Genomic DNA, 26,683 nt, shown 5'->3' on the forward strand with positions numbered 1-26,683 from the left:
TTTTTTTGATACATAAAGAAAAGAAAGTTTGATAATACAAAACCGCAATGTTTCCAATATGATTACATAATAATACAAGTGTCTCAGAACAAAAATGACATGTAGATAAAAAATAAGCCGTCACTTTATCACATAACAAAACCACTTTAATATTCGGACACAAGGATCATAATGACCGAAACTGTAGCATAACATGGAACTCAAATCAATCTAGTACTTGGTGGCATTGCCATGGCTTTCAGTCGTTGTGGCATAAACAAACTAACTTGGGGCTCATATTAGCCCATTCTTGTATCAGTTCTCGTTACAGTTCCTTCTTTGACGTTATTCTGGAATTCTTCACTCCTCTTGTCAAGATCACTCCATAAATTCTCAATGGGATTGAGATCCGGGATCTGGGATGGAGTTTCAAGCACCTATAGGCAGTTCAACAACAGCCACATTCGGACAATCCACGCTTTATGTTTGGCATCATTATCTTGATAGAAATGAAGAATGTCCCTGATCCCAAGCTTTGTTTCGCTTTGGTGTAAATTCTGCTTCAGGATGGCTAGATACTGTTTATGGTCCATTGTATGTTTAATGAACAACATTTCACCTACGCCAGCAGACGGAAAGCTCGCCCATACCATTGCATTCCCGACTCCATGTTTGACAGTTGGTTGCAAATGTTTCGGTTTTAATTCGTCATTTGGTTTGCACCAAGCCATTCTCCTCCCATCCGATCCATAAATATTAAATTTGCTCTCATCATAAAATAACACATGTTTCCACCATTCTGTGTCCTTGTGTACATATTGCAAGGCAAACTTCAGTCTTTTCCTTCGGTTCACTTCGCTAATAAATGGTTTGTTCCTCGACACCCTCCCGTTAAATATGACCTTTCGAAGGGTCCTGCGCATAGCTTCAGGGTGCACTGATTTACCAGCTTCCTCTTCTAATTCCCGTGCAATTTGTGGCACATTCAGTTTAGGATCGTTCCCTATTTTTCTTAAGTTTAAGAGAAGTCTCTCTCCACGATCAGTTAGCTTTTTCAGTTGATCCGTTTTGCGGTATCGACGCAATCCTGTCCTCTTCTTTAAATCGCCGTACAATGTCATTGGCAATACTTTTATTCATACACAACATTTGCGCAATATCTCTGCAACTACGCCCCTTTGCATTGTGGAAAATAACCAGTTGGCGCTGTTCAAACGTGTTTCTGCAGTGAAGTTCAGGGAAATGTATCCTACTCCTTACGTTTCTCCCTTGCCGCAAATAGAGTAACGACGGCGTGTCCGAATAATAAAGCGATGTGTAGTATATCATGATTTCCTTTTCTATCACTATCAGAACACTTCACCAATTCGCCTGATATTTCATGTTCTTGTGATACGTGGGGGGGTATATATTCATGAATTGTTGGACGTGTGTTTATTGTATATACATTTGTTTGCGAACGCATTATGTCAGGAAACATTCCATTATCTGTGTTGTCCGAATATTAAGGTGACTCACTGTAGCTTCTTTTACAATTTTCTACGCAGAGGAAATGCCATTTGATTTTATCTAAACCAAACCAAACCAAACCCCATGGCACTACAGCCCTTGAAGGGCCTTGGCCTACCAAGCGACCGCTGCTCAGCCCGAAGGCCTGCAGATTACGAGGTGTCGTGTGGTTAGCACGACGAATCCTCTCGGCCGTTATTCTTGGCTTTCTAGACCGGGGCCGCCATCTCACCGTCAGATAGCTCGTCAATTCTAATCACGTAGGCTGAGGACCTCGAACCAGCCCTCAGGTCCAGGTAAAAATCCCTAACCTGGCCGGGAATCGAACCCGGGGCCTCCGGGTAAGAGGCAGGCACGCTACCCCTACACCACGGGGCCGGCTTTTGATTTTATCTAGCTCCAGTTATTATCAATGCCCTTGTCGTCTCTCGCAGCACCACGGCACACTCCTCACAAAAGACCTGCACCAAATTATTTTAAAATAAATGAGATGTTGAGATAAAAAACGGGACATGTCACTGAATAGTAATTTTGAAATATATCAATTTTTGTATATAATTCTGAATAATAATATTCCTACACGTTATAGCTAACCCTACATGCTCATTATGATGATTAAAGTCATACACCGAAATATGTAATCATATAATAAAGACACATACTAGGAAATTGATATAGAAAATGACTGACAAGTCCCGTTTTTATTTAAACAACGCCCTTTTTACCAAAAATAAAGTTTAACACAAAAATTCGTACAATTTTGTAGCAAAACGTGTTTTTTTTTCTATTTGTTTTACGTCGCACCGACACAGATAGGTCTTTGGCAACGATGGGATAGGAAAGGCCTAGGAAGTGGAAGGAAGCGGCCGTGGCCTTAATTAAGGTACAGCCCCGGCATTTGCCTGGTGTGAAAATGGGAAACCACGGAAAACCATCTTCAGGGCTGCCGACAGTGGGGCTCGAACCCACTATCTCCCGATTACTGGATACTGCCCGCACTTAAGCGACTGCAGCTATCGAGCTCGGTAAACGTGTTTTTAATCATTTAAGCATATTAATACGCTTTCCAAATAAGTGTATAAACATGCGCCATGTAACGAAACATACATTTCAAAATGGACGCTGTCATGGAAAGACAAGTCAATAACCTATCAGTATCCTGGCTTGTAACATGGAAGGGATAATACAAAAGGATTTTCTTACTAAACAACCAGGGTTATTTAGTCAGACCACTATGCTCATATTTGATTTGGACGCAAGATTTCACTCCTGATGACAGTCCTAAACTTTACTTTCACATGACACAAAATTTCAACACTGGTTTAAACAGGGAAAGAGCTACGAACAAGTCACACTTTAGCATCAACAGATGCGCAGTCATATAAAGATCAGAACCACAGTAATAACGCATATACCACCAAACTGATGACTAATCCCGTTTTTGATCTCAGCGCTTCAATTACAGCAATGAAAATGCTAATAAGAAATAGGTGTAATAATACTCAGTCAATTCAGTTTCGAACGAGCTCTCTGCGCGAAGGCTTATCAGTTGTCCTGTTTGCTATTTTTCAAACTTTATTTGAACAGTTTTTGATTTAATTCTGTTCGTATATTTTTCTCTGTTATAATCGAAAAAATTATTAGCCTATAACTGAGACATTGGTATCGGTTACAGAGTAGGCCTAAGTTATAGTTCCGTAGTTACTGTAAAATGAAACCAATTTTAAGTACAAACAACTAAGTGGTGTATGGTTCAGCAGCTTAGCCGTTAAACCACGGAGGCAGCCAACATATTAACAAATTTTTAATAATCTTACAATAGTGAATAATACCTTCGTTTATATCATTTGACAATATATTTCATATTATCTACGTGCTGTGGCCCGCCTCTGTGGTGTTGGAGCTTAGTGTGATTAGCTGCCAGCCCCCAGAGGCCCGGGTTCGATTCCCGGCTCTGCCACGAAATTTGAAAAGTGGTACAAGGGCTGGAACGGGGTCAACTCAGCCTTGAGAGGTCAACTGAGTAGAAGGGGATTCGATTCCCACCTCAGCCATCCTGGAAGTGGTTTTCCGTGGTTTCCCACTTCTCCTCCAGGCAAATGCCGGGATGGTACCTAACTTAAGGCCACGGCCGCTTCCTTCCCTCTTCCTTGTCTATCCCTTCCAATCTTCCCATCCCCCGCAAGGCCCCTGTTCAGCATAGCAGGTGAGGCCGCCTGGGCGAGGTACTGGTCATTCTCCCCAGTTGTATCCCCCGACCCAGAGTCTGAAGCTCCAGGACACTGCCTTTGAGGCGGTAGAGGTGGGATCCCTCGCTGAGTCTGAGGGAAAAACCGACCCTGGATGATAAACAGTTAAAGAAGAAGAAGAAGATCCACGTGCTGTAATGACATTTATATTAGTTATTCGTAGGTTTTACAATTTATTTGAGGGGGCTGGAATTTTTATTTGTTTTTATTTTTATACTGTTTGTACTAGTGCCAGTAGGCCTACATAATGGGGCAAAACATGGCCGCCCGCAAAGGAAGGCCCTTACCTAGACCAAGACCAGTAAGAATTTACACTGTGGTTGATATTTCCGTGTTAGGGATTGTATAGTCGCTCAAGAAAATAATGAACGCATGGTACTGTATGTTCCTCGCATTTAATATTTTACTACATTTAATTTTATTTAACTTATATATCAAAATATAATTAACCTATGTAGATACAAATCCTGTGGATTCCCCTAACACATATTATATCTACCAAGTGAGTTGGCTACGCGGTTTGGGGCACCCAGCTGTCAGCTTGCATTCGGGAGATAGTGGGTTCGAACCCCACCGTCGGCAGCCCTGAAGATGGGTTTCCGTGGTTTCCCATTTTCACACCAGGCAAATGCTGGGGCTGAACCTTAATTAAGGTCACGGTCGCTCCCCTCACCGCCCTAGCCTTTCCCAAACCATCGTCGGTATAAGACCTGTCTATGTCGGTGCGACGTAAAATTAGCAACTAAACATTGTATCTATATATTCAAGTGTTCCTGAGAAAAATGTATGCGAGGAACTTATAAAATATCATCTCTTCTTCTTCTTCTTCTTCTTCTTCCGCTTTTCCCACACCTGGGGGTTCGCGGGTGCCAACTGTGTTGCACATGTGAATTTGGCCCTGTTTTGCGGTCGGATGTCCTTCCTGACGCCAACCTTATATGGAGGGATGTAATCGCTATTGCATGTTTCTTTGGTGGTTGGTAGTGTGGTGTATTGTCTGAATAGAAGAGGAAAGTATTGGGACAAACACAAACACCCAATCCCCGAGCCAGAAGAATTAATCAGACGCGATTAAAATCTTCGAGCCCGCCGGAAATCGAACCCGGAACCCTCTGAACCGAAGGTTCCTCAACGCTGACCATTCAGCCAAGGAGTCGGACCAACTTATACAGTACCATACGCTCATTCTTTGTTTTTTGAGCAGCTGTACATTGGTCATCCTGATTTTCGGCTGATATACCATAGTAGGTGAAGCCCGGCTCCTTGCTAAATGGTCAGCATCGCAGCCTTCGGGTCAGGCGGGTCTCGGTGTCAATTCCCGGCCGGGTTGAGGATTTTAGCCGCACCTGGCTAATTCCTCTGGCTCGGAGACTGGATGTTTGTGTTCGTTCAATATACATACGAAACAGCACAGCACCATCACAGAAACACTCAATAGTTATTAGTGATTACATCCCTCGAAATAAGGTTACACCGGGCGAGTTGGCCGTGCGCGTAGAGGCGCGCGGCTGTGAGCTTGCATCCGGGAGATAGTAGGTTCGAGTCCCACTATCGGCAGCCCTGAAGATGGTTTTCCGTGGTTTCCCATTTTCACACCAGGCAAATGCTGGGGCTGTACCTTAATTAAGGCCACGGCCGCTTCCTTCCAACTCCTAGGCTTTTCCTATCCCATCGTCGCCATAAGACCTATCTGTGTCGGTGCGACGTAAAGCCCCTAGCAAAAAAAAAAAAATAATAAGGTTACCATAAAACCAGGCTAAGTCCACATGTGTGGCAAAGGGCATGGGAAGAACAGAATGAGAAGAAGAAGAAGAAAGAGGAGGTATTTCCCTGCTCTTTGACTTAACAGTCAGTATAACAGCCTTCAGCTCATTGGGTATTGGCTTCGATTCTTAGTAGAGTCGAGGATTTTAGTCGGCAATGGTTAATATCTCTGCCTTGGGGACGAAGTGTTTGTGTTTGTCTAAATACACACCACTTCAAGTACATACAACACACCATAGAGACATGTAATAGTGAAAACATCCCTCCACATAGCATTGGCATCAGGAAGGGCATTCGCCTGTAAAACTTTACCGAGCCCACATGTGCGCGACAGATCTCATACGCGACTCCACCAGGGTGTGGGAAAAGAGGAAGAGTGGAATTAGGTTTCAATTCAGGTTTCCATGAAGAAATATTTTAATTTTACTTTCCAGTCCACTTCACCAATTAAGAAGACTTGTACGGTAACAGCAGACGTAGTCACTGTCCAAACTCACAAACGAGACATGTTGAAAGGGACAATTAACGATTTACCAGCATAATACCGGTAATAACATTCGAGATTAAAAGAGTAAAACCCGAATACTTAAGAAGGGATGTAAGTAGTTCTGATAGGCCGAGTCATTACGTTTACATGGTAAAGAAGCGGCTCTTCTGATCGACTGCTTGTTGTTTCACTGAGGTAAGCATTGATCGGTGCTATCTGCTGTTTCGTTACTTTGTTGAGGCATAGGCCTACGGCAACCTTTAGCTGGGCTGCAGTCATTAGGCCTACACCTGTTGTGCGATGAGCAAGTTAAAATGAGTAGAATACAAATCCCGTACACCGGTACTTTGAATATCAGCTAACATCAAACACATTCAGATGCACAATAAATAACTGCTCGCATGTTTTGAAGGTTTGTACGTTCATAAAACCATAATAATAATAATAATAATAATAATAATAATAATAATAATAATAATAATAATAATAATAATTCCTTTCTTAATCCGTCTACCCTCCAGGGCTGGATTTTCCCTCGGACTCAGCAAGGGATTCCACCTCTACCACCTCAAGGGCAGTGTCCTGGAGCGTGAGACTTTGTGTCTGAGGGATAAAACTAGGAAGGAGGACCAGTGCCTCGCCCAGGTGGGGGCGAGGCCCCGCCTACTATGCTGAACAGTGGCCTGGTGGGGAATGGAAAGAACGGAAGGGATAGACAAGGAAGAGGGAAGGAAGCGGCCGTGGCCTTAAGTTAGGTATCATCCCGGCATTTGCCTGGAAGAGAAGTGGGAAACCACGGAAAGCCACTTCGAGGATGGCTGAGGTGGGAATTAAACTCCCTCAGTTGACTACCCGAGGCTGAGTGGAACCCATTTCAGCCCTTGTACAACTTTTCAAATTTCGTGGCAGAGCCGGGAATCGAACCCGGGCCTCCAGGGGTGGTAGCTAATCACACTAACCACTACACCAGAGAGGCGGACAATAAATAATAATAATAATAATAATAATAATAATAATAATAATAATAATAATAATAATAATAATAATAATAATAATAATAATGTCCGCCTCTGTGGTGTAGTGGTTAATGTGATTACCTGCCACTCCCGGAAGATCGGGTTCGATTCCCGGCTCTGCTACGAAATTTGAAAAGTGGTACGAGGGCTGGAACGGGGTCCACTCAGCCTCGGGAGGTCAACTGAGCAGAGGGGGGTTCGATTCCCACCTCAGCAATCCTGGAAGTGGATTTCCGTGGTTTTCCACTTCTCCTCCAGGCAAATACCAGGATGGTACCTAACTTAAGGCAACGGCCGCTTCCTTGTTTATCCCTTCCAAACTTCCCATCCCCCACCAAGGCCCCTGTTCAGCATAACAGGTGAGGCCGCCTGGGCTAGTACTAGTCATTTTCCCCAGTTGTATCCCCCGATCCAAAGTCTGAAGCTCCAGGACACTGCCCTTGAGGTGGCAGAGATGGAATCCCTTGCTGAGTCCGAGGGACAAACCAACCCCGGAGGGTAAAAAGATTTGAAAAGAGAAATAATAATAATAATAATAATAATAATAATAATAATAATAATAATAATAATAATAATAATAATAATAATAATAACTCCGTGTGGCTATTTCTAGCCGAGTGCAGCCCTTGCAAGGAAGACCCTCCGATGAGTTGGGCGGCATCTGCCATGCGTAGGTAACTGCGTGTTAATGCTGTGGAGGATTGTGTTATGTGTGGTGTGCGAGTTGCAGGGATGTTGGGGACAGCACAAATACCCAGCCCCCGGGCCACTGGAATTAACCAATGAAGGTTAAAATCCCCGACCCGGCCAGGAATCGAACCGAGGACCCTCTGAACCGAAGGCCAGTACGCTGACCATTCAGCCAACGAGTCGGACATAATAATAATAATAATAATAATAATAATAATAATAATAATAATAATAATAATAATACTTGAATTCTTGCACATCGCAGGATTTCTGTGCTATTCTTTGGGCGAATCTATTCTCTATTTTATCTATGAGAATATAATAATATTAATGTGAAGCTTATACAGATTAATTTATTTCTAGGGTAATCATGGGAGGAATTTGGAGGTATATTTGAGCAACTTGAAGCCTCCGTGGCTAAGGCCGCAGTGCGTCGGCCTCTCACCGCTGGGTTCCGTGGTTCAAATCCCGGTCAATCCATGTTTGATTTGTACTGGACAAAGCGTAGGCGGAAAGGTTTTTCTCCGGGTACTCCGGTTTTCCCTGTCATCTTTCATTCCAGCAACACTCTCCATTATCATTTCATTTCATTTCATTTCATTTCATCTGTCAGTCATTCAGCATTGCCCCAGAGGAGTGAGACAGGTCTCGGCAGTCGGCACAATTCCTATCCTCGCCGCAAGATGGGGGCTTCATTCATTCCATCCCTGACCCGGTCAATGACTGGAAATATTAATGTGAGGCTTATACAGACTAATTTATTTCTAGGGTAACCACGGGAGGAATTTGGAAGTATATTTGAGCAACTTGAAGCCTCCGTGGCTCAGGCGGCATCGCGTCGGCCCCTCACCGCTGGGTTCCGTGGTTCAAATCCCGGTCACTCCATGTGAGATTTGTACTGGACAAAGCGGAGGAAGGACAGGTTTTTCCCGGGCACTCCGGTTTTCCCTGTCATCTTTCATTCCAGCAACACTCTCCATTATCATTTCATCTGTCAGTCATTAGTCATTGCCCCAGAGGGGCGCTACAGGACTTGGCAGTCGGCACAATTTCTATCCTCCCCGCAAAATGGGGGCTTCATTCATTCCATCCCTGACCGGATCAATGACTGGAAAACAGGTTGTAGGTTTTTCATTTGAGCAACATGCATATACAGCGTGATTCAGCCGCCCCATCCAATGTACTTGTAGTTTTATGCAACCCATAGTATTCATTCCGTCCTGAAAACATCTGCCCGGCCGGTATGCTCAGACAACACAAACGGATATCTTGGTATTTACCGCCTCACTATGACAGGACGCCGTAATGTTATACTCATATTAAACACTGGAAGACATGCGTGTGCCTTCTCGATCATATGAACCTGACACGCCGGCGAATCACTAAAATGATATTGTGACCGCAGTGAACCTAACACTTGCTATAAGCTGCCCAGTGTGCCGTACGGAACCGTAGTGTAGTTGGTATAGGCGTGGTGGAGCGGGCTTGCGTGTCAGGTGGGACTTTCGAGTCCGGGGTCAAGATTACAAATTTTTGGAATATACACTGACTGACAGAGCAAATGCAACACCAAGAAGGAGTGGTTCGAAAGGGATGAAAGTTTGGGGAAAAAACAGAGACGGCACGGACGAATAATTGATGTTTATTTCAAACCGATATGCAGGTTACAAAATGCGCACGGCATCGACTCAGTAGGATGTAGGACCACCGCGAGCGGCGATGCACGCAGAAACACGTCGAGGTACAGAGTCAATAAGAGTGCGGATGGTGTCCTGAGGGATGGTTCTCCATTCTCTGTCAACCATTTGCCACAGTTGGTCGTCCGTACGAGGCTGGGCAGAGTTTGCAAACGGCGTCTAATGAGATCCCACACGTGTTCGATTGGTGAGAGATCCGGAGAGTACGCTGGCCACGGAAGCATCTGTACACCTCGTAGAGCCTGTTGGGAGATGCGAGCAGTGTGTGGGCGGGCATTATCCTGCTGAAACAGAGCATTGGGCAGCCCCTGAAGGTACGGGAGTGCCACCGGCCGCAGCACATGCTGCACGTAGCGGTGGGCATTTAACGTGCCTTGAATACGCACTAGAGGTGACGTGGAATCATACGCAATAGCGCCCCAAACCATGATGCCGCGTTGTCTAGCGGTAGGGCGCTCCACAGTTACTGCCGGATTTGACCTTTCTCCACGCCGACGCCACACTCGTGTCTGCGGTGACTATCACTGACAGAACAGAAGCGTGACTCATCGGAGAACACGACGTTCCGCCATTCCCTCATCCAAGTCGCTCTAGCCCGGCACCATGCCAGGCGTGCACGTCTATGCTGTGGAGTCAATGGTAGTCTTCTGAGCGGACGCCGGGAGTGCAGGCCTCCTTCAACCAATCGACGGGAAATTGTTCTGGTCGATATTGGAACAGCCAGGGTGTCTTGCACATGCTGAAGAATGGCGGTTGACGTGGCGTGCGGGGCTGCCACCGCTTGGCGGCGGATGCGCCGATCCTCGCGTGCTGACGTCACTCGCGCTGCGCCTGGACCCCTCGCACGTGCCACATGTCCCTGCGCCAACCATCTTCGCCACAGGCGCTGCACCGTGGACACATCCCTATGGGTATCGGCTGCGATTTGACGAAGCGACCAACCTGCCCTTCTCAGCCCGATCACCATACCCCTCGTAAAGTCGTCTGTCTGCTGGAAATGCCTCCGTTGACGGCGGCCTGGCATTCTTAGCTATACACGTGTCCTGTGGCACACAACACGTTCTACAATGACTGTCGGCTGAGAAATCACGGTACGAAGTGGGCCATTCGCCAACGCCGTGTCCCATTTATCGTTCGCTACGTGCGCAGCACAGCGGCGCATTTCACATCATGAGCATACCTCAGTGACGTCAGTCTACCCTGCAATTGGCATAAAGTTCTGACCACTCCTTCTTGGTGTTGCATTTGCTCTGTCAGTCAGTGTATGTTTAATACGTACCGCACGCAATGTAAGTTCAATACCCGCTTTCATGCAAATTGTGCGTTAATGCATGTGTTTGTGGCCCTAAGAAGGGCCGATTAGTTAGCAGGCCATACACATACAGACCGAAAATAATAGGAACACAACTGTCCTAACAATGTTATATCTCAGCAAATGCTCGATGTGATGACCGTTTTGGTTTATACACATTCGGGCCCGGTGTCCAATAGATCATCTTGCGGGCTGAAGCATTCCAGGTGTAATTGCTAGGCAGGCGTCCGTGATGAGTTGCCGGAGCTTGTCGGGGTTTTCCGGCGCTTGACTGCAAACGACGTTCTTCAAATGTTCCCACAAGAAGAAGTCTAACGGCGTTAAATCCGGTGATCTGGCGGGCCAAGAAACAGGGCCACCTCGTCCTATCCATTTCCCTGGCAGTTCCTCGCTCAGATTTTTACGAACGGGCAAATATGATGGAGCTCCACCCTGTTGCAACCACATCGTCAAACGACCGTGCAAGGGCACATCCTCCAGCAGCAGTGGGAGTTACTGATGCAGAAAGTGCAGGTAGCGTGGGCCCGTCCAATGGCTCTCAAAGAAATAAGGTTCAATCAGGCGATCCCCCAAGATTCCACACCAAACATTCACTCCCTATCGTACTTGATGAGCCGCCTGTCGCACCCAGTGAGGATTGTCCGGACTCCAATAGTGCATGTTGTGGCGATTGACGTTCCCATTATTGTGGAAGCGCGATTTGTCCGAGAACAAGATATGCGATACGAATGCTGCATCATTGTCCAGTCTGCCTAATAGTCACTGACAGAACTCCATTCGAGCTTTTTTTCTGGCTTTACGTCGCACCGACACAGATAGGTCCTATGGCGACGATGGGATAGGAAAAGCCTAAGGGTTGGTAGGAAGCGGCCGTGGCCTTAATTAAGGTACAGCCCCAGCATTTGCCTGGTGTGAAAATGGGAAACCACGGAAAACCATTTTCAGGGCTGCCGACATTGAGATTCGAACCCACTATCTCCCGGATGCAAGTTCACAGCTTCGCGCCCCTAACCGCAATGCCAACTCGCCTGGTCATTCGAGCTTCGAAATCCCGCCCATGGAGCTCTTGGTGTAGCTCAAGATGATATGGGTGAAATTTATGTTCATGCAGTATTCGCCAGACAGGCGGCTGGTTGGTGTTCACCTGTCATGCAATCGCCCTTGTACTGATGTATGGATTATTACGAGCTGCCTCCAGAACGGCCTCTTCTGTTTCATCCGATGTAACGGGCCTATCGCGGACTGGTGGCTGGTTGGAAATCATGTCTGTTGTCCTTAGGCGTCTTTCAACATGGCGGAATGTCGTAGCAACCGGGTGTTGCCTGTTGGGATACCATTACTGGTACAGATGTAGTGCCCCGCATGCATTTAGTCTTGCTTCCCCATAAGTGAGGAGCATGTCAATGTATTCCTCTGTGGAAAACATGCCGAATGACAGCAGAGATTACAGTACATTCAAGCCCTACGGAGCGGAGTATGTGCAGGGCACATAATGAATAACAGCGTCATTCTCTGTTTGAATGTGGCAAACGTGGCCTGTGTTTACATATTCAAACATCATACCGGTACTGATGCAAAAATATTTGAAATATGCAGGATTCGAATCGCTACTGGCCCATTCCATAGACTGCTAGAAGAATGCCTAACCACATCCACTACACTACACTGCTGGAAACATGCTGTTAGTATGACGAGGGCAGAGTACATACGCCATCCAGTTTGGTAGACATTAATTACTGCACTGTTACCTAGTTTTATGCATTGATTCCCCTCTTCGTTAAACCTGGTCACGAGGCACGACACATTATAACATAGTTACTCGGTTAAAGGACGTTGCTACATGGCGTCATGTTTTGTGAACTGATGATATAACATTTTCCTATGGTTCACAATCATGTGCAAAATGTGCTCACTAAACATTAGTACCATACAGTATGCCTGCAGGGGAATAGCACCCCTATAACCATGTGCACATTAGTTGGGCTGCAGCAAACGTTACTGGAAGAGGCTGCTGAATCTCACTGTAGACGAGTTCATGACAATGCCATCTACACAAGCAAGTACTGAAAGACTTTTCATTGTTAAAGTACATACTTTCTCCTCATCATTGCAATGTACACAATGATACAATAGAAGATATCTTGTTAATCAAGATTAATCCACAGTAAGCATTATCATTGCACTCCGGAACACAGCACTTGATATTCAGCCGTGCCAACCCAATGTTGTTGTGAAGGCACATGAGAACAAATTAAAACAGAGGCACTAGGCCTTTCCATTTATAATTAGACATTTACTATCCTTATTTTATATTCAGGATATTTCTTGTTATACATAGGTAGATGTATTTTGTAATACCATTGTTATATCCAAATCAAAATTATTCCCGTATTCTGTCTCTACATCACATACCCTTCAATTCTATTTCCAACTCTCGCATTGCAATCGCCCATTAGTACTATCCTATCTTTGCTGTTGACCCTGACTACAATGTCACTCAGTGCTTCATAAAACTTATCAACTTCCTCCTCATCTGCACCCTCACATGGTGAATACATTGAGACAGTTCTTGTCCTAATTCCTTGAACTGCCAAATCTATCCACACTATTTGCTCTTTTACGTGCCTAACAGAAACTATGTTGCATGCAATATTATTTCTGATGAACAGTCCTACACCTAAGCAGACCCAGCCAACAGCTGGAAACTGCAGATGATGATGATGATGATGATGATAATGATGATGATGATGAACAGTCCTACACCACACTGCCCTTCCCTTCTTAACATCCATCAAGAGCCCTTTATAATCTCCTATTTCTTCTTCATTATCTCTCATTTCTTTAGAATTGTAATATCTGGATGTTATTAAAGCAGAAATTTTCTACATGAGGGAAGTTTGCACTCCAAGTTGAAGTCTATTTCATAGCCTACAAATATCATGCAGAGATTAAGTACATAAAAATACATTGTACTTTGGTACTTATCGTGATTCTATTCTCAAAAAACATAGAACAGAATATTCTTGTGCCAATTAAGAATCTTTAATTAATCGAGGTTAAGTTTACAAGGTCAGATGTTTCTTTTTTCTTTCCTTCGTGTATCCCATTTCTACTGATGTTTTCCAAAGGATATTCTTGCTTTTTTAAAATTTAAGTCTCTGGTTGAGTTTCATTGTAAATAATTGTGACACCAAAGAATGCAGTCCACAGTAGATTAAACAGACTGAAATCACAGCAGCTGTAAGTGTTTTAGGCCAATATATGTATGAATCTAGAAGTAAACACTTAGCCTTTATTTCCAGGACTGAACATGAATGATCCAGACTATGAGTTTTCCAGTGGTTGTGGAGGTTCTGAAAATGGTGATTCCGATAATGACACAGAGTGGACCATTTAGAATAGTGTTTGTTGTCAGATCCAACTACTAGACCAGACCAAGTAGGTAGCATTCTAGCATTTAACAACAACAATGCAATCAATTTGTGAGAGAAAAGGATGTAATAGGAGCCGTTCGTGCAATTTCACATTTACTGCAACATATTATGTTTTGTTAAGAATTATTTTACAAATAAATTGTAATATTGGAGGTTAAAATACAGCTTATTCCTTTCTTTGTATTGAACTTCACCAAAACATTTATAAGAAGAGTGGTACAACTCTTGATTTCTATCAAAGGGTAGAGAAAGGTCCACCTATTCAATACCATTAGCTTAATATAAGCTTTGTTTGTAGTACAGTCAGAAACTGTTGCCAACTATCAGATGCATGCGCACATTCAAATTCATGTTTGTAGTAGCGATCATCAGAGTTGCTGGCTACTAATGTTTTGTTTTTGTTCAAACTGTTTGAAACCATCAGCAAACCATTGGAACAGTTTCTGATCCTGATATAAACCACTCAGTTGGCGAGTCAGAATATGGGCGCGCATACCCAGTGCCATCTATGTTCATTTCATAGCTGACCGGAGAATTACTTCACGCCCATGATTAGTTGTTCAAATAATCTACAAAATAATTAAAATTTACCAAATATAATCCCACTTCTCTATTTATGTCTAAATATATATTTCAGACTTTCAACTTACCATTTTTAATTATTAATTTCTGCAGCTCACAGAATACGCAACACCTTGGTTCAAAACAGCTGATGTCCCCAACCACTTCCGTTCGTAGTGGAAATTAGCTCGTTACATTTCAAACTAGTTGCAAACCATGCATGCGCATATGGACGTTAAGTCGAACTATCATGGATTTGTTCTGCAAACAAACTTATAGTGTCCTATATAATTGGTATTACCGGGCAAGCTGGCCATGCGGTTAGGGGCATGCAGCTGTGAACTTGCATCCGGGAGATAGTGGGTTCGAACCCCACTGTCGGCAGCCCTGAAGATGGTTTTCCATGGTTTCCCATTTTCACACCAGGCAAATGCTGGGGCTGTACCTTAATTAAGGCCATGGCCACCTCCTTCCTATTCCTAGGCCTTTCCTATCCCATCGTCGCCATAAGACCCATCTGTGTCAGTGCTACGTAAAGCCAATTGTAAATAAATAAAAATAATTGGTACTAGTTTTGACACTACATACATTGGGTCATCTTCAGCCATGATCTAATTGGAAACATATGTTTACATACAACCAATAATAAAGAATACAATTTGGTATGTTTTGATTTATACCACTTTACCTTTCACTATGAGTAAATTGCTGAGAAGAAAAGTGGTATCCTAACTTTTAGGGACTATAGAAAGCAATTTAAGGTAGAAATAACTAAAATGTCTTTAGTAAACATAATTGTAATATTTCATTTGTACATTTCATCAAATGAATCATGGAATATTGTAAAGTGTGAATTTACATTTAATGAAACGAAAAACCCTTCAGTTCTCAGAATTGGGAAAAGTTGAATTATACAACTTTGGCTCTCAGCGGCTTAAATAATGTTAATGTTTTGGTACAGTTTGTAATGAATATTTACATTTTAAATTTGCAATCTTTTTTTTTTTTTTTTTTTTGCATCTATTAAAACTAAATTATTGTACCTTTTTGACCCTAATTTTGCACCTAAAATTCCTAGCTATGGTTATGTGTGATCTTTGGTCAGACCAAACACTAAGTTTTGAATGTTAACTATAATAATGTCTCGTCGCCATAAGACCTATCTGTGTTGGTGCGACGTAAAGCCCCTAGCAAAAAAAAAAAAAAAAAAAAATTAATAATAATGATAATAATAATAATGTTATTTGTTTAATGACCTAATAATTACTTTTACGATTTTTAGCGATTCTAAGGTGTTGGAATTTTGTTCCACAGGAGTTCTTTTGCATGCCAATAAACTTACTTTTTTATAAATTTTACAATTGGCTTCACGTTGTATCAACACAGATAGGTCTTATGGGGACGATGAGACAGGAAAGGACTAGGAGTGGGAAGGAAGTAACTGTGGCCTTAATTAAGATACAAGGTACAGCCTGGTGTGAAAATGGGAAACCACTGAAAACCATCTTCAGGGCTGCCGGCGGTGGGGTTTGAACACACTATCTCCCGAATACTGGATACTGGTCACACTTAAGCGACTGTAGCTGTCGAGCTCGGTCTGCCAATTTGAGGCTGGTGTTCAATACCTTCAAATATCATCAAACTGAGCCTAGATCTCATCCTCTAACTTGGGCTCAGAACCACTGTCTGAGCCGCTCATCTCTGCAAATAATATCTGAAGCAGATCCATATATCAGGAATAAAAGAAAAGATGAATATACGTTGGAGTCATAGTATTAGGAAGAATTTAGTGTGGTGGAATAAATGGACCAAATATACTTTAATGGAACTGTCACATCAGAGAAGTATCTACAAAATGATAAAGGCTACTAATCTGACAAAGCTACAATGCAGTGTGCATCACTATGAGATTATTGTCAGATACTGTTTTGTTCTTTTGCTAGTGGTTCAGCATCACACCAACACTGTTAGGTTTTTAGCAATGGTGGGATGGGAAAGTGTTAGGACTGGATACAGCCCTGTCATTGTGTACAATCTAAAGTTTGCAATCAAGGTTAAAAAGCTAACACAGAGAAAATATGCAATTTTACAATAAATAAAAGAAAGGCAAACCCATGGTACATCAGCCAATTAATTGTCTTAGCCTGTCAAGACAACTGCTGCCCAGAAGATATTGGAGTAGTACATAATCAACAAGTGACTTGCTTGTGTTCTTGACCAGGTAAATGATGCAAAACTGTTAATGAATGGAGTCAGTTGTGCACTTTGAGAAATGGTAGATAATTTGAACAAGACTTGAATTTTTATTTTACATATGTAGGTACAGTTGGTACCGTACATTGACATATGGCTTACCTGTATACAACTATTAAATTTTCATGGTTTCTTAAAGAAGTACAATAGAACAGAGTGCATAATTTTCTAGATAATATGCAGTGAAACTCCTCAATAACAGTCAGGCTGGAGGAAAAATAAACGTCCATAATTAAAAAATGTCAGCTATTCAGAAAAAATGTGGGATGTTGCACAATGGGTGTTTTTCTTACAGTCAAAGAAAAAAAACAGATATGATAAATTTAAATTTACTTATGTATCCCTACATACAAATTTCAAAAAATAAAATACAGTACACATAGTGTGATCCTTTCTTAAATTACTGCATTCAAAATACTCCTTCATTTTTGATAGACTCTTAACTGTTTATGGCCAGACCCATATTGTCCAAAATAATCATCTATCTTTTTCTGAATCTTAAGGTTTTCAAAATTGTTTTTTCAATATATGTTTAAAGTTGAGATGCTAAAATAAGTCCCTCTTCATCTGTTTTTCTTGAAAAGTAATGGTTTAAGTTCCTCACATCTTCAACAGCTTCTTTACTTGTAAGTGGATAGTCCAGTTCATCATCATTATCATCATGTTGACTGCTCTCCTCTTCATCAATGCACTCTTCCTGACGAAGATCTTGTATGAGTTCACTGATATCTGTTGGCACATCTGTGTAGAGTGCATCATCAATAGTGACAATTCTCAGATCCACAAATCACATGTAGTAAATCATGAATATCACCTTCATTGACCTCATTTTCTGGACACTGTCATTGATGGCTGAAGGTAGATCATTCTCCCAGTTAAATGCAGATTTTTTGAAGCAGTTGCTGACTGTAGTGAAAGAGACTTGTCCCAAGGCAGAGGATATCCACAGAATCACATCTGTAGGTTCAAGATTTTCCACTGAAGACAAAATATTTATCAGTACTTTTTGCCTATAAAAAACTTTAAAACTGTTAATAATCCCCTGATCCAAGATTCAGCAGTGTGGAGTAGTGTTGGGTTGCAAATAGACAAGTTTCACATTCATTAGAATAGCATTACATTGCAATGTAGCATTACCCAAAACCAAGATCACATTCCTGTGTTGCCTTCTCATTTTTTGATCAAATGCCAATTATCACTCAGTTATTATTGCCCTTGTCATCCAGGCACGGCACTATGGAAACAGCTCCATGTTCGGTTTACTCAAATCAATCCCCTTAAAACATCTTGCCTATAACAACCTATCATATTGGTCATATCATATTGGTCTTTCTTTTGAAATTTCTCCTCCTGCACACTTTTCACCTTTTAAGGACATTGTCTTACTGGGTAGAGCACTGAAGAAATGAGTAGTCTCATCATAATTAAACCTGTTTCTTTCTTCATAACCTTCACAGATTACACGTATCCATTTTTCCCCATTCCAACGCAATTTCTCTGTCAACTAAACATGATCCGCTGCAGACATTTTGAAAAGAAATGTTGTGCCAACTTTGAACTTGTCAAGCCAGACCACAGATGCTGTAAACTCATGATACCCTCATTCTTTAGTGACTTCAAATGCTTATTCATGGTAAGAGGTCCACTCACAGGCATGTTGTTGCTATGACCATGACAAAACAATTCAATCGCAAGAAATGAAATTTGTATTTCAAGTTCTGTATTAGCTGTAGTACCTAAATTAAAGTATAAGATATATTCAATACTACACATTATAATCTTACAGATTATTTTATCAGCATTGTATTTTTTTAAAGTGTATGTGTTTCAGCTCAATTGAGTCATCATCAGCACTGGAAAGACAAAATAGGTACCGGTATTACTATTAAATAAAATATTTTATAATAATATGATATTGATATACTTAAAAATATATGTCTGTTAGGTCTCTAGTGAGATAACTTAATGTAAAACATGTGTTCTGGACAGTACAGACAAAATATGATGAAATTACATTAAAATCTTGTACAAATTGTTGGCTTCATATGCTGAAATCTTTGGTTGTAAAAATAGGATTTCTTGTATTTTTGCTGGGGAATTTGAAAATGTCCATAATTTGGAGATGTCTGCTAGGAGAAGTTTCACTGTACTTTAAAATAAATACTCTTAATAATTGTAAACACCTCTGTCACTAACGTGAAGACATCCACTGTTGGGGAAAAGTTGGTTGGCTAGAATTTTTCATTTCTTCAAGCAAACATCTCAAACAATTCAACTTCTTTCTGCAAAGGATTTCTTCTCTTGACTTTAAGACTGAGGTACACCTCTGCCTGTAAAGAAGAAAGAGTATACAGTACAGTATATGCAATATTCCTTGCACTCCTTCTTGTCATACTTTCTTGAGTTTGAGCTTGTGGCACATGATTTGAGTAATTTTTTACTCAAAATTATAGGACCATAGATTCTTTTGGGTTCCTACAATATCATGGACAGCTTTGGAAGGAAAGCAATAGCCATACTAATAGTGGACAGGTAGAAGAGCAGAGGATAGGATGATGATGATGATGCTTGTTGTTTAAAGGGGCCTAACATCTAAGGTCATCAGCTCCCAGAGGATAGGGATTAAGTGATATGACCAGGTGTTAGGCCCTGTAAAACAATGTTGATCATTACCAAAAAATATAAATAAAGTACAAGAAACAGATGTTGAAGGGCTAGGGGACTATCTAAAAATGTGTTCAATTCATGGGTGAAAGAAGGTGGGGATGTGAAAATATTGTGGGATGGAAAGAAAATATGTTCTATCAAAAAGGATAAATTATTTTTCCGACTCTTCAGATTATAACAGGCAGCTAAGAAGAATCAAACAGAAATGAAGTTACAGGAACAATCACTACCTCGATCATTTGTTATCTCTGTAATACGGTACGGAGTGGTTATTACACAGAGTTAAAGAACGTCTCAATAGAAACCACTTTTTGAAAATGTATTCATGAAGCACCCATTGCAATTTACATCTGATTCACGGACAAATCTGAATATCTCAGGTGTAAACAGTGGGAAACTGTGCATCTGTGCATTACTGTTTGAGTATACATAACTAAATGGGTGTCTGAACTCACTGTTGACATATGTCATAAACAAGTTTTGGCAGTTATCCTGATTGTCAATCTCTCCTCAACCCCAGCAACCTGGGCCCCAATGTTTGGGAAGCCAGGCTCTGCCTGTTACAAGTCAGGACAAAGGGGGAGCGATAGAGGAGTAACACCTCTTTAAAAAACCCTGGTCCAGCTAATCTTGAGAGTATCCAACCATGGGTTGAAGAAAATAATATGAAGGTTAATGGACGCAAATCAACTGTTACAACATTTACAAACAGGAGCTTTAAAACTGAATTTGAATATACTTTGGATGAGGTAGTTATCCCAAAACATGGCAAGTGCAAATGTACTTAGGTCTGAGATTTGAAAGTAATTTGCACTGGAAGGGTCATGTTGATGACATTGTTGGGGAAGCATACAGATCGTTACATGTCATAATGAGGCTACTTAAAGGATGCAACAAAGAATTAAAAGAAAAAGTTACTTAAGTATGGTTCGTCCATTATTGGAATATGCAAACAGTGTTTGGGATCCTCACCAAGAATACCTAATAAAACAACTAGATGGTGTGCAGAGGAAAGCAGCAAGATTTGTAACAGGGGATTTCAGGAGAAAGAGTAGTGTATCAGAAATGTTAAAGGAACTTGGGTGGGAAACTTTAAGTAAGAGAAAGGAGAAAACTAGACTTATAGGATTATATAGAGCCTATACAGGAGAAGAAGCATGGAGAGAAATCCGTGAGAGGCTTCAGTTGGAAAATAATTATATTGGCAGAACTGACCACAAGTACAAAATTAGAAGGAATTTTAGCCGAAGCGATTGGGGTAAATTTTCATTCATTGGGAAGGGTGTGAAGGAGTGGAACAGTTTACCAGGAGTAGTGTTTGATCCTTTTCCAAAATCTGTATAGATATTCAAGAAGAGAATGAACAGCAACAGAGAAAATAAATGAAATGTTAGAGGGCATTCAACCAGTGCAGGATATTGTAAATAAAAAATGTGTGTGATTAAATTAATTCCATCCCCTGGCCTATGGAGTTTGGACAGCCCAAGTAGGGGACTGCCTGTAGGGGTAAAGTACAGTGGGGACTTCGAGGGCCCTGGGACCGCTACAGTAGCTGTGAAGGCCCTTCAGGAACTCTGAAAAGTGGTGGCAAAAGGGGCTCTGGTTAAGACGCAGCAGGTTGTTATGCTACTTAGGTTCCAAAATTGGTAAAATATAAATATGTAAATAAATACAATGTTAATTTTAATCTTATACCAGTTGTATAGTATTATTAGAAGTAATTTCACATACTGTATATGAGTTGACTATGTTTGTAAGTACAGGAGATATTACAAGTAGAATTTTTTTAACAATATAAATTTATTAAGGATGATGTGTATGTTTAATAGAAAAAATTATTAGTGTAAGTTGTATAATATTGTATTCTAGGAAAAGTTTCTTCGTCTCTTGTTAATTTAAAATTTAGCGCTTGACAATAATGTATTTTAGTGTACCATTTGCAAATAAAGAGACTTGATTTGATTTGATTTGATCTGGCTGGTAGTCCCACGTAAGGGTCCCTGCCAGGGTTACAGTGAAGACCTCAACGGCAATGAAGGCGGAGAAGAGAGACTTCGGAACAGTGGAACTGGTGGAAGGGGCAACCCTCCTATTATGGGTAAATAGAACAGGAACTGCTGCTTTACAGAAGTGGGAACTTCAAAGGCTAAGGGAAGAAACCCCGACAGAAAATCAGCCTGGTGCTTCAGGCTTAAGATGGCAGCCCTGTCAAGGCACTCGGAAGCAGTGGGTTAATCACTCGCTCTTCTTAAATAATCTGATTATAGAAACTGAAGCGAAATTACAAAACCGGACGGATAATCTGACGATGACCTTTGGCATGAAGAGGATAACGAAAATTGGTTTCTGGAATGTGAGGACCTTGGGGGAGAAAAGCAAACTAAAACAAGTGACACGGGAAATGAAGAACTACGGGCTGGACATTCTGGGATTGAGTGAGGTGAGGTGGCCAGGATTTGGCAAGATACAGACAACAGATGGAATTACATTTCTATATTCTGGTGGTGAGGACGAAAAGCACAGGGATGGAGTGGGGTTGCTGCTCAGTAGAAATGCAATGAGAAGTCTTATGGAGTGGAAGCCAATTTCCAATAGGCTATTGACTGCTAGATTCAAGACCAAGATCAGGAATGTGACCATTATCCAATGCTATGCACCTACAGAACAATTGGAGTTGGAAAGAAAGGAAGAATTCTACCAAATGTTGCGAGATGCCACAATGAAAAATGTAAGGATATTCTCATAGTTATGGGAGACTTGAACGTGAAGGTTGGCTCAAAAAATGAAGGATTGGAGCACATCATGGGTATACATGGTCTTGGTGAGATGAATGAAAAAGGGGAAAAGTTTATGGAATATTGCACCAGCCAAGACTTGATGATAGGTGGCAAGTCACGGAAAACCAAATTGATCACAATGCGGTGAGCAAGAGGTTCAGAAGTAGTTTGGAAGATGTTAGGAACAAGAGAGGAGCAGACATTGGCAGTGACCATCATCTTTTTCAAAATGGCGCCCGGTAATGACGACGTAGTGTTTTATTCTCCGAGTAAATTAACCGTAAAATGTGACGAAAAGTGCGGAAAATGTCGAAAATTAGTGAAAAATGGAATGTTGTGTGATTCATGTGATCGATGGTGGCATTATAAGTGCGGAAATTGCCCTAGAGACGTAAAAACTAATGAAAATGTTGACTGGACTTGTGAGCAGTGTGTTCGGAATGTTGTTGTTGGGGACGGCGTTGACGAAGCACCGAAAACAGTCGATGAGGAATATAAAAGTGCATTAGAAATTATAAACATTCTAAAAAAGGACAATGAGACTCTTAAAGTTGAAAATCAAGAATTAAAAGAAAGACTGCGATCGCTAGAATTTGGGACTGACCATTCTTCGAGTGATATACCGGTACAAGTAACAAACTCGAGCACGTGGTGTCAAGTAGTTCGTGGATGGCCGGCTAAGAAGAAATCTACAACTGAATCTCCGGAAATAAACATTAGAAATAGGTTTTCTGCCCTAAATAATCTAATCCTGGAAGAAAGTGATCGCGCGCGTGAAACCAAATCATCGCGAACCGTTGCCGTGCCGAGTTTAAAATTTAGGCCTAGAATTCAGATTCAAGACCCAGTTAGGCCTAAATCAGCGAAGGTAGCTGTGTTTGGTGATAGCCAAGGAAGGGGAATTGCGGGAGTTATTAACGACGAGAATATAGCAGCAACCGGAGAAATATATCCAGGAGCTTCTATCAGCAGTGTTGTGGAAAACGTAGAAGCAGCAACTAGGAACTTCGGGAGCGGCGATGCAGTGCTTATCATCGGTGGGACGAACGACGTAGCTCGCGACGACGCCAAGAATGTAAGATAACAACTTAAACATACACTAGGGAAGCTGACCCACACTAACGTTTTTGTAGTGAACGTGCCCCACAGGCATGATTTGAGTAGAGACTCGTGTGTGAACATTGAAGTGGACAAGGTCAATACAGATATTGTTAAAATTTGTAAACATTTTCGGAATACTCAGGTTATTGAATGCAGCAGTTTTGAGAGATACTGTTAGCCTATACAAAACATGGCCTCCATCTAAACAATTCAGGTAAACGAAAGATAGCAAATATTGTTCTAGATTTTATTAATCTTAAGATATGTACTGTAAAACAGGCAACTCCCTTGAGTTATAATACTGACCAGGAAAACTAGTAGAAAGAGCCAGCTGTACTTCAAGCTGGCTCAGTCAACTAGAAAAAGAAACTCAGGATAGTAAGGAATTTCAAGTTACCCAATTGCAACAGTCAAGTTTTAGGGAGGAAGGGGGTCTGAGATTGCTCTTGGTAAACTGTCAAAGTGTAGTAAATAAACAATTAAAATTCGGTACATTGATGGAATCTTATGAGACTGATGTGGTGATAGGAGTGGAATCGTGGTTGAAAGAAGGGGTGGGTAATAGAGAAGTATTTCCAGAAGGGTACACAGTCTATCGTAGAGACCGAGGAGATAAAAAGGGAGGGGGGGTGTTTATTCTGGTGAAGGAAACTTACTGTTCACATGAATGGTTTACCGATGAAAGGGATGAAATATTAGGGATAAAATTAGTTTGTGATAATATGAAGGAGGTGGGAATTATAGGAACATACAGGCCTGGAAGAGAGGAAAGAGACATGGAAATCTTTGAAAAAATAATAGATTATACTCATGAAAACAATAATAATGATATGGTAATAATTGGGGGAGATCTAAATTTGCCTGAAGTTGAATGGAAAGGAGCTGCAAGTGAAGCCCATGAACAGAAACTGGCAAATAAGTTAATTTGGGAGGGAGGATTTACACAAGTAGTACAAGAACCGACTCGTCTCAATAACTTACTAGATGTATTCTTGGTTAAACCATGTGAAATTGTTGATAAAACTGAGGTAATTGAAGGAATAGGAGACCATAAGGCTGTAATAATGGATGTAGGACTCGTACCAAAAAGGCTTAATAAGAGGGTTACACAAGACAAGAAATTGTACAGAAATACTAAAGTTGATGAATTTGGGACTTACCTTAAATCACAATTCAGTTGTTGGATAAGTGAAGGGAGTAACGTGGATACACTTTGGGCTAAATTTAAAGGAATTATTTGGGAAGGAGAGAAGAGATTTGTACCTGTTAAGAAGGGTAAAATGACCTCAGACCCTGTTTATTATACAAGGGAAATAAGAAAATTAAAAAGAAAATGTAGAATAGTAAACAGGAAAATCAAAGAGGGTAGGGAGAGTAGAGAAACTAGAAAACAGCTAATGAGGGAACTGAATAGAGTGAAAAAGGAAGCAAAAGAGAATTATATGAATGGCATACTTCAAGAGGGTAATGACCACAAAGGGAAATGGAAAAAGCTGTATTCATATATCAGGAATCAAAAAGGAAAAGGAGTCCAAATTCCTACAATGGTGGGAGAAGGGGGTGAACACTATTTAACAGATACTGAGAAAGCAAACCTATTTAGTAGGGAATTTAGAGATTCAGTAGATGATTGTCAAGAGTTGGAAACCAAAACAGAAGATAGAGAGGGAGAGAGACAGAGGGAAACAAGAAGCTTCTCATTCACAAACGAAGATATTTTCAGAGAAATCCAACTGCTTCAGCAAGGAAAAGCTGCAGGAAGTGATCAAATTACTGGGGAGGTATTAAAGACAATGGGGTGGTACATAGTGCCTTATTTAAAATTTCTCTTTGACTATGTCATAAATAATAGTGTAATACCAAAGGAATGGAAGGAATCTATAATAATACCAATTTATAAAGGAAAGGGTGATAAAAGGAAACCAGAGAACTACAGACCAATCAGCCTGACCAGTATAGTTTGTAAAATTCTGGAGAGTTTAATATCGAAGTACATCAGAGGGATATGTGATGATAAAAATTGGTTCATGAGGAGCCAGTATGGATTTAGAAAGAAATTTTCTTGTGAGGCACAACTGGTGGGATTTCAGCAGGACATATCAGATCAGTTGGATTCAGGAGGTCAGTTAGATTGCATAGCCATAGATCTTTCCAAAGCCTTTGATAGAGTGGAACATGGAATATTATTAAAGAAATTGGAGGGAATAGGATTGGACGTAAGGGTTACACGTTGGATAAAAGCATTTCTAAATTCAAGGGTTCAGAAAGTCAAAGTAGGAAATAATGTATCGCAGGAAGAGAAAGTTTGGAAGGGAATTGCACAGGGTAGTATAATCGGTCCGTTACTTTTCTTAATATACGCAAATGATTTAGGGAACAATATAACATCAAAAATAAGATTGTATGCAGATGACATAATTGTTTATAGGGAAATAAACAACATTGAGGATTGTTCAGAATTACAAAGGGACCTTGAAAGTATCCAACAATGGGTTGAAGAAAATAATATGAAGGTTAATGGAGGCAAATCAACTGTTATAACTTTTACAAACAGGAGCTTTAAAACTGAATTTGAATATACTTTGGATGAGGTAGTTATCCCAAAAGATGGCAAGTGCAAATACTTAGGTGTGAGATTTGAAAGTAATTTGCACTGGAAGGGACATATTGATGACATTGTTGGGAAAGCATACAGATCATTACACGTCATAATGAGGCTACTTAAAGGATGCAACAAAGAATTAAAAGAAAAAAGTTACTTGAGTATGGTTCGTCCATTATTGGAATATGCAAACAGTGTTTGGGATCCTCACCAAGAATACCTAATAAAAGAAATAGATAGTGTGCAGAGGAAAGCAGCAAGATTTGTAACAGGGGATTTCAGGAGAAAGAGTAGTGTATCAGAAATGTTAAAGGAACTTGGGTGGGAAACTTTAAGTAAGAGAAGGGAGAAAACTAGACTTACAGGATTATATAGAGCCTATACAGGAGAAGAAGCATGGGGAGATATCCGTGAGAGGCTTCAGTTGGAAAATAATTATATCGGCAGGACTGACCACAAATATAAAATTAGAAGGAATTTTAGCAGAAGCGATTGGGGTAAATTTTCATTCATTGGGAAGGGTGTGAAGGAGTGGAACAGTTTACCAGGGGTAGTGTTTGATCCTTTTCCGAAATCTGTACAGAT

At 41.2% G+C, this 26,683-nt stretch overlaps 1 protein-coding gene across 1 annotated transcript in view; it reads right to left on the minus strand.

The window, feature by feature from the left end:
- Positions 1-16,968: 16,968 nt before the first annotated feature.
- LOC136863379 (phosphotriesterase-related protein) overlaps positions 16,969-26,683 on the minus strand; it is a 137,508-nt gene continuing 127,793 nt past the window's right edge. Inside the window, exon 8 of the mRNA XM_067139782.2 lies at positions 16,969-19,281. The gene's annotated coding sequence lies outside the window, so the exon portion shown is untranslated. The remainder of the gene's footprint in view (positions 19,282-26,683) is intronic.

The sequence above is a fragment of the Anabrus simplex genome, chromosome 2 (assembly GCF_040414725.1).
Source record: "Anabrus simplex isolate iqAnaSimp1 chromosome 2, ASM4041472v1, whole genome shotgun sequence".
NCBI classification, from domain to species: Eukaryota; Metazoa; Arthropoda; class Insecta; order Orthoptera; family Tettigoniidae; genus Anabrus; species Anabrus simplex.